This window comes from Medicago sativa, chromosome 1 (genome assembly GCF_051527215.1).
Source record: "Medicago sativa cultivar Bolivia chromosome 1, Bolivia_mono, whole genome shotgun sequence".
Classification (NCBI taxonomy): domain Eukaryota; kingdom Viridiplantae; phylum Streptophyta; class Magnoliopsida; order Fabales; family Fabaceae; genus Medicago; species Medicago sativa.
This window is the reverse complement of record NC_140749.1, coordinates 56,188,424-56,203,570: the sequence shown is the minus strand read 5'-3', so window position 1 is coordinate 56,203,570 and position 15,147 is coordinate 56,188,424. Positions and strand designations below refer to the sequence as shown.

The 15,147-nt window shown below is 29.8% G+C and overlaps 1 long non-coding RNA gene across 1 annotated transcript; it reads right to left on the bottom strand.

Annotated features, from left to right (window-relative positions):
* Positions 1-3,896: 3,896 nt before the first annotated feature.
* On the bottom strand, positions 3,897-4,892 carry LOC146955596 (uncharacterized). Its single transcript, XR_015016923.1, has 2 exons — positions 4,762-4,892; positions 3,897-4,646 (listed from the first exon to the last, which is right to left on the bottom strand). It is a non-coding gene; the product is annotated as an uncharacterized LOC146955596 (long non-coding RNA).
* Between the last annotated feature and the right edge of the window lie 10,255 nt (positions 4,893-15,147).

Genomic DNA, 15,147 nt, shown 5'->3' with positions numbered 1-15,147 from the left:
TTGTAATTGGATAAAACACAGATGAACAAATCATTCTTACAAGGCATGTTGAGAGAGCGTGTATAATAAGGGACCACAACAAGAATCTTAGACAGTTGGAAAGGTTATTGTTTAAACTACTCCTTAGACAGTTGGAGTACATCACAATAACATCTAAAAACGTGACTAAGTATTTTACTTCTTTATTAAACAAAACTCGTGTAATGATTCACTGGAACATGTAGTTCTACACGTCACTCTTAGAAGTCACGTTGAGTGAGGCGCTTGTCGAAATATGGGATCAAAATAATAATATGATGCAATTGGAGAGATCATGATTATAACCATGTCACAATAATGTCTAAATGATATGATGATCCGCTCATCCATTCATATTTAAGTTATTCAATTATTGAATTACACTACATTTATCTATATTTCTTCTTCTTCTTTTTTTCTCGGAAGGGAAATTTTTTATTAATAACAATGACACTAATGAATTTTAAAACCATCTTAGATGAGAGGTTACAGAGTCAAGTTTTTACAACATAAATAATTTGAGAAACACTTTATATATTAGTAACTTGTTTGTGTTTCATCTCAAAAAATCCTTCTTTAAAGTATTACCAAAACCTAAATCTCTCACATTTACGATCACTTGAATCTAATATATATATATAAGGGTTTGCTAGGATACACCCACTAGTGTTTATTAAGGTGTGTTTTAGCAAAGATATAACTAAAAAGTTGTTAAACACACATTAAGGTGAATGTTGCTAAAACACACCTTCTAAAAAATAAGTGGGTGTATGTTAGCAACTCCTATAGGCATTTGCTAGGATACACCCACTTATATTTTAGAAGGTGTGTTTTAGCAAAGATATAACTAAAAAGTAGTTAAACACACCTTAAGGTGTAGCTTGCTAAAACACTCCCACATAAAAACTAGTGGGTGTGTTCTAGCAAATCCCATATATATATATATATATATATATATATATATATATATATATATATATATATATAGGGTTATGATAGAAGACACATTTTATGAAGGTGTCTTTTATCAAAGTTATAACTAAAAAGTGAAAATCACACCTTGAGGTGTGACTTGATAAAAGACACCACCAAATGGTGGCTTGTAACATAACCCATATATATATATATATATATATATATATATATGGTTATGATAGAAGACACCTTTTATGAAGGTGTCTTTTATCAAGTTACTCTATGAGCATTTGCGAAAAGACACCAACTTACTTTTAGAAAGGTGTCTTTTATCAAAGTTATAACCAATGTTTTACAAATCGAGAGTTTACCTCAACTCGTTTTACCTAGGTAAACTCGACTCGTAAACTCGACTCGACAACTCGTACGAGTTTACCTAAAATTGAAATTTTATACAATTTATTATATGCATGACGTAAATAAGCTAATATAATATTGTAAAAAGATCAATAGTGCAAAATATGACTTAATTATAAATGCAAAGCATACCAAACCACCAAAAAAAAGTGGTATGCTTAACTTAGTATCAAAATAGAAAAGTTAGCACACAAAAGCATAAGTTTTTTAAGTCTTTAACCCATCCCAAAAAGCAAGTTTTACAAGTTTCTAAACACTACAAGCAAGTTATTTAAATAACAAACTTTAACAAGCTTCTGAATATTAACAAACAGTAATCAGTTATTTAGAAAAACACTACAAGCAGTAGCAGTGTAACACCGCTATTTAGAAAAAATGCACATTCACCAATTCACGAGATGCCTAAACCAGTAACAGTGTAACACCGCTGTTTAGAAAAAAAAATGCAATCTATGATTCTATGTTAATAGAAATAGAAACAGAAATAGAAACCTGGTGATTAAAAGTTAAAACCCTAACAACTATTTACAAAAGATGCCTTTTGAAGCTTTGATGATAAAATAAACAATAAAGGAAAGGAAAAAGAGAGTCTGAACTTTGAAGTACCTTTTGAAGTTTGAAGCTCTGTTTTTTCGTTCAAACAAACAAGATTATATGCCTTCTAATCTTAACGTTCTCTACCACAGCTGACAACAAACACCACCACAGCACCACCACACCACAACCCTACTCGAAATCGGAGTTTCAACCGTCGGAATCGGAATTTCTTGTTTTCCACCGGAAAACTAACGTTTCATTCGCCACCCTGTTTCATTTGAGAACTCATAGAAAATGATATGAAACGTTTCACTTCAGTAAGCTGAAACGTGTTGTAATGCTGGAAAGTACAAATGTTTCATTTGGGCTTGAAAATAATGGGCAAAAAAAATGGGCCAATTTTAATTTTTTTTAAAAAAAGTAGGACTAAACTCGCAAAAACGGTAAACTCGCCCGATTTTACACGAGTTTACTTCGTATTAACTCGGTCAAACTCGTCAAACTTTCCGAGTTTACCAGAAATCGAGTTTACCTCCGAGTTAACACGTTTTTGGCACCTAAACACGTAAACTCGGTAAACTCGCCGAGTTGACACGCGATTTGTAAAACATTGGTTATAACTAAAAAGTGAAAATCACACCTTAAGGTGTGACTTGATAAAAGACACCACCAAAGGGTGGCTTGTAACATAACCCATATATATATATATATATATATATATATATATATATATATATAGTTAGTATGGATTCCGCGCATTTACGATGTCAAACAATATTGCATCTCAACATTCTTTTTTTTTTTTGTCAAGTAGCATAGTGGCTAGAGCTCACACATTTTAAATGTGGAGAAGTGGGGTGTCAGGGGTTCGAACCCCTGCCCCTGCATAAATTATGCAATGTCCCTACCAACTGAGCTAAGCTCACGAGGACTGCATCTCAACATTCTAATGATATCGCGTTTAACACTGATTTTATTATTGTGTAATTTGAACCATTCAAATTCAAATTGATGATTAGTGTGTAGCGGCTTACTTATACTAGAGCAGGAAATCTAGATCCTCTCGTTAGTATGCTCCACAAATAATTTTTTTAAAATGTAATACTCGGATATTGTATTCCTAATTGTAGTTGTTTTGAATTTTATATTATTATCATTTTTATTTTATTTATTAATTTAAATAATTTGGATAACTTCTAATGAATCAATTTCTTAGTTCATCCACAATAAAAAGATCTTCGTCAAATTACTAAATTTTTTAATTCATTTAAATTAATAAATGATGGTTATAATTTGAATATTGTAGTGATAATGTCCCCAAGAGCATAACTCAGTTGGTAAGGACAATGCATAATATATGTAAGGTCTGGGGTTCAATATTCGGACACCACCAAAAAAAGAATATTGTAGTGATAAATCTAACGGTCCTAATTTATTTAGTGAATCAAGCTTCAACATTTCTCTAACTTATCGTCTTCTTCATCTATTGGAGAGGGATGGTTTAGGTCATTTTTGACTCAAATATGTCTTTTTGACTCTACCTACTTGCCTATTGTTATTTTCTCTGATTTGACAAGTTCTAAGGAGGAGAAACTAAGTTCTAAGGAGGAGAAACCAAGTCTTAAAAAAATTGGTTTACAGAACAATGATCAATAACCATACAAATTTTTTGAGTAAATTTAGATCATCTAGCGGTATCCTCTAAATAAATCAAACTTGTGTTTCAAGTTCAAAAATCATACCTTTGTATCAGAGCAACATATCTCTAATACATGTTATAACTTAAAGAGACATTCCAACAAACGAACTTATTATGGAATATTTATACAAGATTTTTAAGGGATGAAGAGACACAGTCCTACAAAATAAATATAATAATTATATTTAAGAGTTTGAAGTATTCTTGTACTCTCTTAATTTGAATTTACATATAAAAAAATCCCCTTATCAATTCGTTTAGTTCTACTTAAATTAAACTTAGCATCTAAAACAAAGTAGAAGATTTAACATTACATTACAATTATATATTTATAATATTTCTTCAATTACAAGATACTAGTCTCATTTCAAGTATAGATTGGACTCACACGATCTACAATGCCAAACGAAGAAGAAGCATTACTCTTTATCTTATTAGTACACATTTTAACAACTTGCTCATTGATAGAGCAACCTCAAACCAGAGTAACAACTGACAACATCCCGATAATAATACACCACCCTTATCTCTTCAATTCTCACCTTCAATATAACCATTAAACAAAGCAACATTCACACTTCTCCCTCTACAAAAGCTTAACATTGAAGGATATTCATTTAATTAAAAGCCCTTTATATACCCACCAAAGGATAAATTGATTGAATGTCTTAACATAATAACTAAGTCTACTATGAATATGGTATACCTTTCTTTGCTTATTGTATACCATATTGTAGACGATCATTCCCCCCCTTTTTTTTCTATGCACAATTTTTATCTTTCATTTTTTGAATTTTTTTACCTTTCTTTAGATAAAAGAAACTACCCCGCAAATCATTAACCATCCTCGCCGGAATTCCTCACCGGTCGGAAAATTGGTCCCGCCGACGTCTTAAACCCTATAATTACCTCATCACGAACACACAAATGGAAATCAGCCTTAACCCTTGTCACTTCCGCAATCACACACTCCTTACAGTACACACTTTCTCTTCTTCCGCTGTGAGCACCGCCGCTTCCGCTGTTGTTGTTCATTGGCAGTTCCATTCTGAAAGCCGTGCTTGTATGACACAACCATAAATTTAATTGATTTAGACATACTTACAAATGGAAAATGGTAGATATAAAAAGAAAAAAATTATTATTATTACTATTGAAAACATTGATTAATGTACCTTTGTGTGCGCGCGCCTAAATGAGCTGGATTTTTATATCTGACTATGTAAGAATTATCCTTCATCTTGTACTAGGTTGATTGCTTCAAAAAAAACTTGATTGATTCATCAGTTATACCCAAATCGTGAGAATATATTCTACCTCGTCATATCATATTGTAATTGGTTAGAACATAGTCATACAAATAATTCTTACAAGGCGCGTTAAGAGAGACGCGCGCATAATAAGGGACCACAATGGGAATCTCATACAGTTGGAAAGGTTATGATCTAAACCATATCACAGTAATGTCTAAAAAACGTGACGACATGATCCTCTGTTCATGACTAAGTATTTTATTGCTTTATTACAGAAAACCCGTATTGTGATTCCTTAGAACATGCAGTCGTACACGTCACTCTTAAAAAACGCGTTGAGTGAGGTGCTTGCCAAAATATGGGATCATAATAGGAATATGATGTAATTGGAGAGATCATGACTATAACCATATCACAATAAAATTTAAAAAGACTGGAGAAGATTGAGTCACTCGTTCATGACTCAATTTTCTATGTCGTTATTAAAGAAGACATTATCTACATATTTAAGTTATTTAATTATTTAATTACACTACTATTATCTATATTTCTTCTTTTCTAATTTTAGGAATGCTAAATATTTATTAATATGAGTGACACTAATGAATTCTACAGCCATCTTAGATGTGTGGTTACAAAGTCCAAGTCTTTACAACATAAATAATTTGAGCAACACTTTATGTATTACTACCTCCGTTCCTTTTTAAGTGTCACTTTTTAACATTTTACACAAACCAAGACATTCAATAAATGTTACTTTTTCTTATACAATAATCTATACTTTTACTATAATAGCCTTAGTCATTTAATATCTTATTTCATATATTTCTCTCTCCACAATAAATAACTAAGGGTAATGTTGGTAAAACAACATTAATTGTTGCATTGAACTTTGAAAGTGACAGTTAAATAGGAACAAAAAATTTCTCCAAAAGTGACACTTAAAAAGGAACGGAGGGAGTAGTAATTTGTTTGGGTTTCATGCGAAAATTCCTTCTCAATAAATTATACCAAAATAATAGGCTCTCACATTTATGCTCACTTGAAAGTTGAATCCAAAATATACAAGCAGTTTAGATTTAGTGCATTTACAATGTTAAAAAAATTTGCATCTTAACATTCCAATCTCAAATTTACAGATTTATCTGATTTAAAATTATTATTTTTTAATTGTGTAATATGAACCATTCAATTTCAAATTGATGGTTAAGATCGCTTATAGCGTGCACAACTGCTTGCTTATACTACAGTTCACAATTTTGATCCTCTTGTTAAGATGTTCCATGATTTTATTTGTAAGACTTGCATATTGTTTTCCTAATTGCAGTTGTTTTGAATTATATATTATTATCATTTTATTTTACTTATTCATTTAAATAATTAGGATAACTTCTAATTAATCAATTTCTTAGTTCATTCACTATAAAAAGTTCTTTGTCAAATTAGTAAATTTTTTAAATTAGTTGAATCAGTAAATGATGATTATAATTTGAATATTAAAGTGATAAATCTTACGGTCCTAATTTTTTTTAGTAAGAGAAACTCCAACGTTTTTCAGATGTGGTTTATGTCATTTGTTACCTCGAAATCACCTCTCTGTGTTGTTTTTCTCTTCATTTATCTATATAAGTGTTATTCAGATAGATGAGTGTCAAGTTATATTCTCGTGAGTCATTTCCGGATATTATGATCTTGGTGGCCACGTTAATTCAAGAAAGATAGAAATATGCTAGACAATATGAGATTCGTGAGGGATAAGGCTAAATAAAACCAAAATCATCACGTGAAAAAGCCCCATAACTTGAGATCAAACCCCTTCCCTTTAACTTCAAATATGTCTTTTTGACTCCACCCTTTTGTTATTTTCTCATGTTTGACAGGTTCTATGGAGGAGAAACTGAGCCTTACGAGAATTGGTTTAAAAAGATAAATTGCGTATTAAGAGAATTGCTTTAAAGAACAATGATGCATGATCTTTTTTAATAGTATCGAGCATAAAAGAATAAATTTCCTTATCAATCCACTCAGTTGCTTAAATTAAACTTAGTATTACAATTATATATCTAATATTTTTTTCAATTACAAGGTACAAGTCTCATTTCAAATGTAGATTGGACTCATATGATCTACATTGCAAAAAGAGGAAGAAGCATTGCTCTTCATCTTACGAGCACACATTTTAACAACTTGCTCATTGATACACCAACCTCAAACTAGAGTAACAACTTGACAACATCCTTACAATAATTCACCTATCTATATCTCTTCAATTCTAACCTTCAATACAATCATTAAACAAAGCAATTTTCACTCTTCTCCCTCTACAAAAGCTTAACATTGAAGGATATATTCATTTAATTAAAAACGGACCCGGAACTGCTCCACGCAGTTTCACGCAGTACACAATCTTGGCTATAGAATCTAACGATTCAGATTTTCATATACAGTTTCACACAGTTTTGATCATAATCGTTAATTTTTGATCAGACGGCCCAAACCATTACAGCGTTAACGCAGTAACAGCGTGGGATCCAATTACAATTAAAAACCCCCTCTTTTTTTGGTACAAAAAAGAAGGCAGAGCCCAATTATTAAAAACCCCTTTATATACCCACCAAAAGATAAATTGATTCAATGTCTTAACATAATAACTATGGATATGGTATACCTTTCTTTACTTATTGTATACCATATCGTAGACGAGCATTCCCCCTTTTTTTATATGCACAATTTTTATCTTTCATTTTTGGAAATTTTTTACCTTTCTTCAATAGATAAGAGAAAGGTAAAAAAATCAGTGATCATCGTCGTCGGAATTTCTCATCGGTCGGCAAATAGGTCCCACCGACGTCTTATAATTACCTCATCGGTCGGAAAATTGATATATTTATAGGGACCAAAAACATATTTTAACCCTAAGTGATTTTTTTTGTGTGAATATCTTATTATTATTTTTCTTAAAATTAAAATTAATAACTTATCTTACAATAAGTTTCTCATTCATCATTTAGGGTTTTTATATTGTAAGATAAGTTATTAATTTTAATTTTAAGAAAAATAATAATAAGATATTCACACAAAAAAAAAATCATTTAGGGTTAAATATGTTTTTGGTCCCTATAAATATACCAATTTTTCGTTTTAGTCCCTCTAAAAATTTCCTTCAACTTTTAGTCCTCCAAAAATTTTCCATCTTCACTTTTGGTCCCTCTTTTAAAGTAAACTCATATGTAGAATTCATATTTTTGAATAAAATTTTGCAGAAAAATTAATAATATTATAAGAATCTCTCCCAAAAAAATGTAGAATTTTTTAACAAAACATGAATTTAATATGATTTTTTATATATTTTATGGTTAAAAATTCATATTAAATTTATGTTTTGTTAAAGAATTCCAATTTTTTTTGGAAAATATTTTTACAATATTCTACACATTTTTGCACAATTTCATTAAAAAATACTAAAATTAACTTAAAATAGGGACCAAAAGTAGTGATTGAAAATTTTATACGGACTAAAAGTTGAAGGAAAATTTTAGAGGGACTAAAACGAAAAGTTGGTATATTTATAGGGACCAAAAACATATTTAACCCAATCATTTAATAATTAATATGTGAAAATTGTAAGATACGTTATTAATTTTAAGGAAAAAAATAATAAGATGTTCACAAAAAAAATTCATTTAATAGGATGTAAATTTTTGAAAAGTTAAACTATTCTACCGAAATTGACATTGAGAAGAGTTGAACTTAAGATCTTGAGAGGGGCGTTCAAAAATGTCAAATTTTTTAACAAAAAGTTTAGATTAATTGATCTTCGAGAGCTCACAGTAGTGCTCAATACTCAATATTTAACAATGTACTTACAAATCACTCACTAGAGAGGTCATCATGTTACTAACAAAAGTGGATGGACCATAGTTCGAACTTCGTCACGACGTCCGACCTAACAATTTCAATATTTTTCCCAGTTGGATTGGGACTTGTAAAGTTAACAAATGTTAAACTATTATTTATTTGAAGGAGTTATTTAAGAAAATAATTATTTTTAACCAAAGGGATTGACAGATATAATATTTTATTTTATTAGAAGGATGAATTATTACAAGTAGAAAGTGAAGGTGGGTTTTCTGGACTAAACAAACACTGTCTACATGTACGCCGATTCTACAGTCAGCGTGTGACTTGGAGATCAACGGAGGGTGAAAGTCCATAACGAGACTCGTTTCATATGTACGTACTACCAAAATGCTTCGTTACATTTCATCTAAACACAACACTTTAGAAAGGCATTTGAGGTTTATTTTCAAATACAAGCTTTTCCTTCGGTTATGGGGAATTGGAGTTTTTTCTACGGGTCTATAATATTTATATACAATCTTTTACAAAAGAAACTAAGTTCATTTCATTTCATTGTGTACTAGGTTGATTAATTAGAATTACCGCAAATCATGAGAATATCTTCTACTTCATCATGTCATAATTGACTAAAATATGCGGCCAAACACATCAATTTTACAAGGTGTTGTGAGAGGCGCATGCATAATAGAAGACCACGATAGAAATATGAGACAGTTGAAAAGATCATGATTTAAATCAGATCACATTAATGCCTACAAGAAGTGACTACCTGGTCATCTGTTTATGACAAAATCTTCTATTTCTTTATAATAGAAAGTTAAAGTTGTGATTGTCTAGGACATGCAACTGAACACATCCCTCTTACAAGGCGTGTTGAGATAGACGCGTGTATATTTCGGGACCACAATAGGAATCTGATGCAGTTGAAAATCTCGTGATTTAAACCAGATCACACTAATGTCTGAAAGATGTGACAACCTGGTTATCCGTTAATGACACAAACTTAATCTGATCCAATTGAAAAGGTCATGATTACCACTGCATCACACAAATATCTAAGAGACCTGGCAACCTGGTAATTCATTCATGACAAAATATAATATTTCTTTTTTAAAGAAAATGTATGCCATGATTGGCTAGAACATGTTGTCAGTCACTTCACTATGTATAAGGTGTGTCAAGAGGTGTGTGCATAATAGAGGACCACAATAGAAATCTGATGAATTTGGAGAGGTCGTGATAATAAACACCACGGCCAGTCCAAGGGACATGTGACACAAGCATGGGATTTAGGCCTCGAGATATTGGGTCAAAAAAAGACCTCAAAATATTTATATTTACTTATAAATTTATAATAAGTATTTTTTTTTTTAATGGATTTTTCCCAAGTTGTGGTGGTAAACTTGAAGGCCTCGTATTCTCTTTGTTGTCCAATGTTTAATTTTACGCTCCAACAAATCATGAATGTTTTTTTTTCCTTCATAAATTTAAGCAATATTTTTTAATTGTAAAAGACCTCACAAAAAAAAAATTTCATTAGGCCTTGTAGACCAGCTATCATCTGAATAAGATTTTTTTAAATATTTTTTATTATTTACTCTTGAGTCAATACTCTCCAACAATATTAAATTTGATCTTTACTAATATATCTATTTGAAAAGAGGAAAAAAATTTCTTCCTTCCAAAAGAAAACATTTTCCTTAATAAGTATGTTGAGGTATTTCACTTTTTTTTTTCCATACATACGTATCATCTTAGATCTAACTAGTGTGGAGACCCGTGCCATGCACGGGCTAGAATTTCGTCATACTTGAAAAAGAGAGAATCTAGTGATGTATCAAGTGTCGGTCACAATCCAACATTGAATATAAGAGTTGAAGTTTAACAACATATAAGTGAGAAAACCCTCACACTTAATGCCTTAAAATATTGGGTAAAGATTTGGGATCATTCTCACTTGTGTGGTTGCTCTCTCTCTCCAATGGCTATATCCACATAAGTGTCGGATCCCTCAAAAGGTTCAATGGTGGTATCATATATCATGGGCGGTTTCACCGCCCGGCGACCCCGGGCACTCGCCCGGGCTCGATTGGTACTTTCTTTATATATGCCATAACCCAATAGTCCATTAACTCACTTAAAAAAAGAAAATTTTGGGCAAAATCTAAAAATTCTCACACGCAAAGAGGTCTCGAAAAAAGACATTTACCTTCTAATTTTATTTAGCACACTGCTGGCAAGTTTATCTCTCTTATTTTTAAAGGGTTAATTGTTCAAATTGACCCTGTTATATACACTATGTCTGAAAAATGACCCTATAAAGTACAAAACATATTCTAGCATTATAACTTGAGTTTCTTCTTATTTTTTACCACCCTATAATATACGCGTAGTCTAAAAATGTGACATATAGATTGAATTTTTTCCATACATGTTTAGCACGTTAAAATATAGCTTTACACAAAAAATTAAATTTTTCAACCAGGGACAAATCAATTATGAATTTTTATTCCCCATAATTATGAATTACTTAAACAATTTATAATTAATTTGTACTTTCTTTATATATGCCACAACTCAATAGCCCATTAATTATGAATTTGACTTGTGAGTATACGCTTACTCGGAACAAAATTTCAAGTTTGCACGTTTTGGTTGAAAAATCAAAATAAATTTAAACGGCTTCAAAATGATATGAAACTTCATAGATCTTTTTTATGCATTTTTATAGATGTCTCTGCAAATAATGAGCTCAAAATTCGATTTATAGGTCGAGATTTATGTTGTTTTGTTTTTTGAGTTTTTTTTTACACTTTAAAAATTCATAATTAATTTGTCGTTTGTCGAAAATTTATAATTTTTTTGTGTAAAACCATATTTTAATGTTCTTAACACGCCTCTAAGAAATCATGACAAAATTCAATCTCTTGGTTGCTTTCTTGGACTTCACGTATATTATAGGGTTATAAATAATAAGAATCTCGAATTACAGGGTCAGAATATATGTTATTTAATTACAGGGTCAATTTTCAGACTTCACGTATATTACATGATCAATTTCAATTAATAACGATATTTTAAATTGTACTTTTGTTGACAAAATGAGGAACCTCTTTTATTTCGATTTATGACTGTTTATATATTATTTTACATGTAAATTTGCGATAAAATTTTTGCCCGGACTCCATAAAATTTCTGGCTCCGCCACTGTCATATATCGATTCAACTTTGCAGGAAAGTGAGAGTGTTTCCTGGTGGTAGATCACAGTGCGGAGAATGTTATACTTAATGTGGAGATGTTAATATGTCAAAGTTCCGCATTGGACACAAGAGTAAATGTTAAACAGCGTCTAAGTGACATGACATATATACTTAATGTCTTAAGGTTTATGGTGAAGGTTTAGTGTCAATCTCACTTGTTGATATTTGCTAGTTTAATGTGATGATCAAACTTAGGGTAGGATCTCTCGGAAGTCACAATATTATGATAAACTATTTTTTTATGTCATTTGTTTAATTTTTTTATCTTTAAATTTAATTTTTGAATGTCATTCTCTTTCCTGCAAATTTTTTTCATTCAACTTCTATTATTTCAAAATTCTTTCAGTTTTGGTGGCATGTGACAATAAAAAATTGCAAAAGTGTTATGTTCAGTTAACAAATTACATATTTATTAGATATTTAAAATTATTTGACATTTTTTTAACCGAGTCTAATTTTTTTTTTTTGTAAAATAATTACTCAAAATCTCCATCTCCATCAATAAACTCATAAAATTACATACAATTTACACTATTCTGTATGCTCTCACGGAAAAATCACACAATAATTATTTTTTTTCCTTTATCTTCTCCCATGTTCAAATTTCATTTTCATATTCATTTTTTCTTCTAAATTCCTTTACATCTTCTCATAAAAAAATGAACATAAATCTTCCTTCATGAAAGTACCACCAACTAACCTTTATGAACATGTGCTTCTGTTTAACCTTTTTTTGACTATGTGACATAATTACAGACACAAAGAGTAGTATACTTGATTAAGAGATGTTAATGTGTCAAGTGTGGGTTAAAGTTCTATATAAATGTAAGAGTATAATTTGAACAACATATAAGTAAGATGTCTAATATATTTGACGTTTTACGGTTTTTGGTAAAGATTTAGTATCAACCTCATTTTCATGGTTTATAGGCTAATGTGATGATCAAACTTACTCTAGAAAACCTTGAGTCTCAAAATTATGATGAACTTTTTGTTAGTTTTTGAGTGTCATTTATTTATTTTTTTATTAAATTTTAGTTATTGGATGTCATTACTTTCATGTTATTTTTTTATTCAAACTCGATTATTTCATATTCCTTCACGTTTGGTTTTCGGTTGAGTCTGACAATGGAAAAGTGTAGATGTGTTCGACTAAGTTCACAAAATATATGTTTATTAGAAATTTTAAAACGATGTAGAATTTGTCTACTAAGTTTTTTTATTTTGGTAAAATAATTACCTCAAAATCTTCAACTCCTTCAACAAAACCGTCAAATTATCAACAACTCACTCTATTTCCTAAACGCTCACAAATAAATGCTCACTCTATTAAATTATCATCTTTTGCAGTTTTATAGATGGATAGTTTATGTACCATAATACATATAGATGAATAGTTTATGTACCATAAAACTGCAAAATCAAGAGGAGAAAATATATATTTTTCTGATTAGTTTCATATCATTCATCACCCAAAAATTTACATCAAACTGTCATATTAGATCAAGTCTACGATATTATAAAATATATTTGAGTACACCTTCAGGATGATATCAGAGACATTTCAAAGAAATATTTAAGAAAGTATATTTAAATCCCTAAATAAAACAAAGTATATTTAAATAACAATTAGGCTTAATTGACCGCTTGATCCTTAAGCTTTTTTTTTTCTTTCAAAGTTGTCTCCTAACTAAAATAGGTCTCAATTAGGTCCATCATTAGTGCTTCTGTCATTTTATTTGGTCATATTCAATCAATTTTAACTTCAAATGTCTATGATGAATCAAATTGAAGGCGGTCAACCATAAATTTTAATTTTTTAATTAACCCCCTTTTTTTTATAAAAAAGGTATCATTAGATTGTGAAAGTCTATTATATCTTAAAATGAATCGTCAATAATAAAAAAATTCCCTCCTTACAAAAAAAAATCCCTTTCTTCATCTTTTTAATAGACATGCTTAATCTAACAATCCTATTTTTATATAAAAAAAAAAGATCAAATGTTTAAAATTATAAAAATTAATAAGATTTATGATGGACCCCTTTCGGTGTTGGTTCTCCATGGACAATTAGACTTAAAATTGATGAAATAATGCCAAATTGACTAACAAAAACAAAGATAAAAGATCAAATTAAAACTTTTATACTTATGAGATCAATTTAAAATAAAGAATTAAGTTAAAGGTTAAGCCTAACAATTATATGTGTGCAAACACAAAAATACTATATATTTACTACCTCAATCTGTTCAATCATCCATCATATAGGCACCTGATTTTTTTATCCAAAGAAGTAACATCATAATAAAAACAACAAAAAATTGCAGATAAGAATAAAAAAAAGTTTTAAGTTACTAAAATATAAATTTTAAATAAAATAACAATATTAAATTTGAAAAAAATGGATAGTTAGAAAAATAAAATGTTTGATTGTCGGAAATTTAGAAATTGAGAGAAGCAATATCGATATGGTGTGAAAAATATTGACAAACAATGTTTGGGTTAAAGACAATTTTTTTTAAAAATAAATTAACACTAAAATTTAAAAAAAAAAAAAGGATAGTTAGAAACATAAAATGTTTGAATGTAGGATATTTAGAAATTGAGAGAAGCATCCTCAAAAAAAATAAAAAAAATTGAGAGAAGCAGTATCAATATCGTGTGAAAAATATTGAGGATTGTAAGCAATATTTATAGCAAAAGAGTGCAGATGGGCAATCACAATCAAAGGAATTTGGTAATTATTTCCATTGATTGAAATTAGTAATTAAGAGTAGTATTGTAAATGAAAAAAACGAAATAATCCCACCAAAAATGGTGTCAATTGTCATTACATTGATTGCTTACTAAATGACTTTAAAAACAAAAAAAAAATGTCCTGATCATCTTTAAAAACAAAAAAAATTAATAAAGCAATACGTTTTTTCTACCACAGAATATATTAATGCATATGTCCTGATTTAAACTCATATTTTCCTTTCTAAAGCAATACGTTTTTTTTAATAAGAATTCCTGAACGCATATTTCCTTTTTAATAAGAATTCTGAACGCATATTTCCTGAACTCATATTCCTGAACGCATATTTCCTTTTTTTTTCTTGAACGCATATTCCTGATTTTTTTCTAAAAAAATCATTTATGATTTAAAAAATGATGTTTGCAACATCATTAAAAAGAATTCTGAAT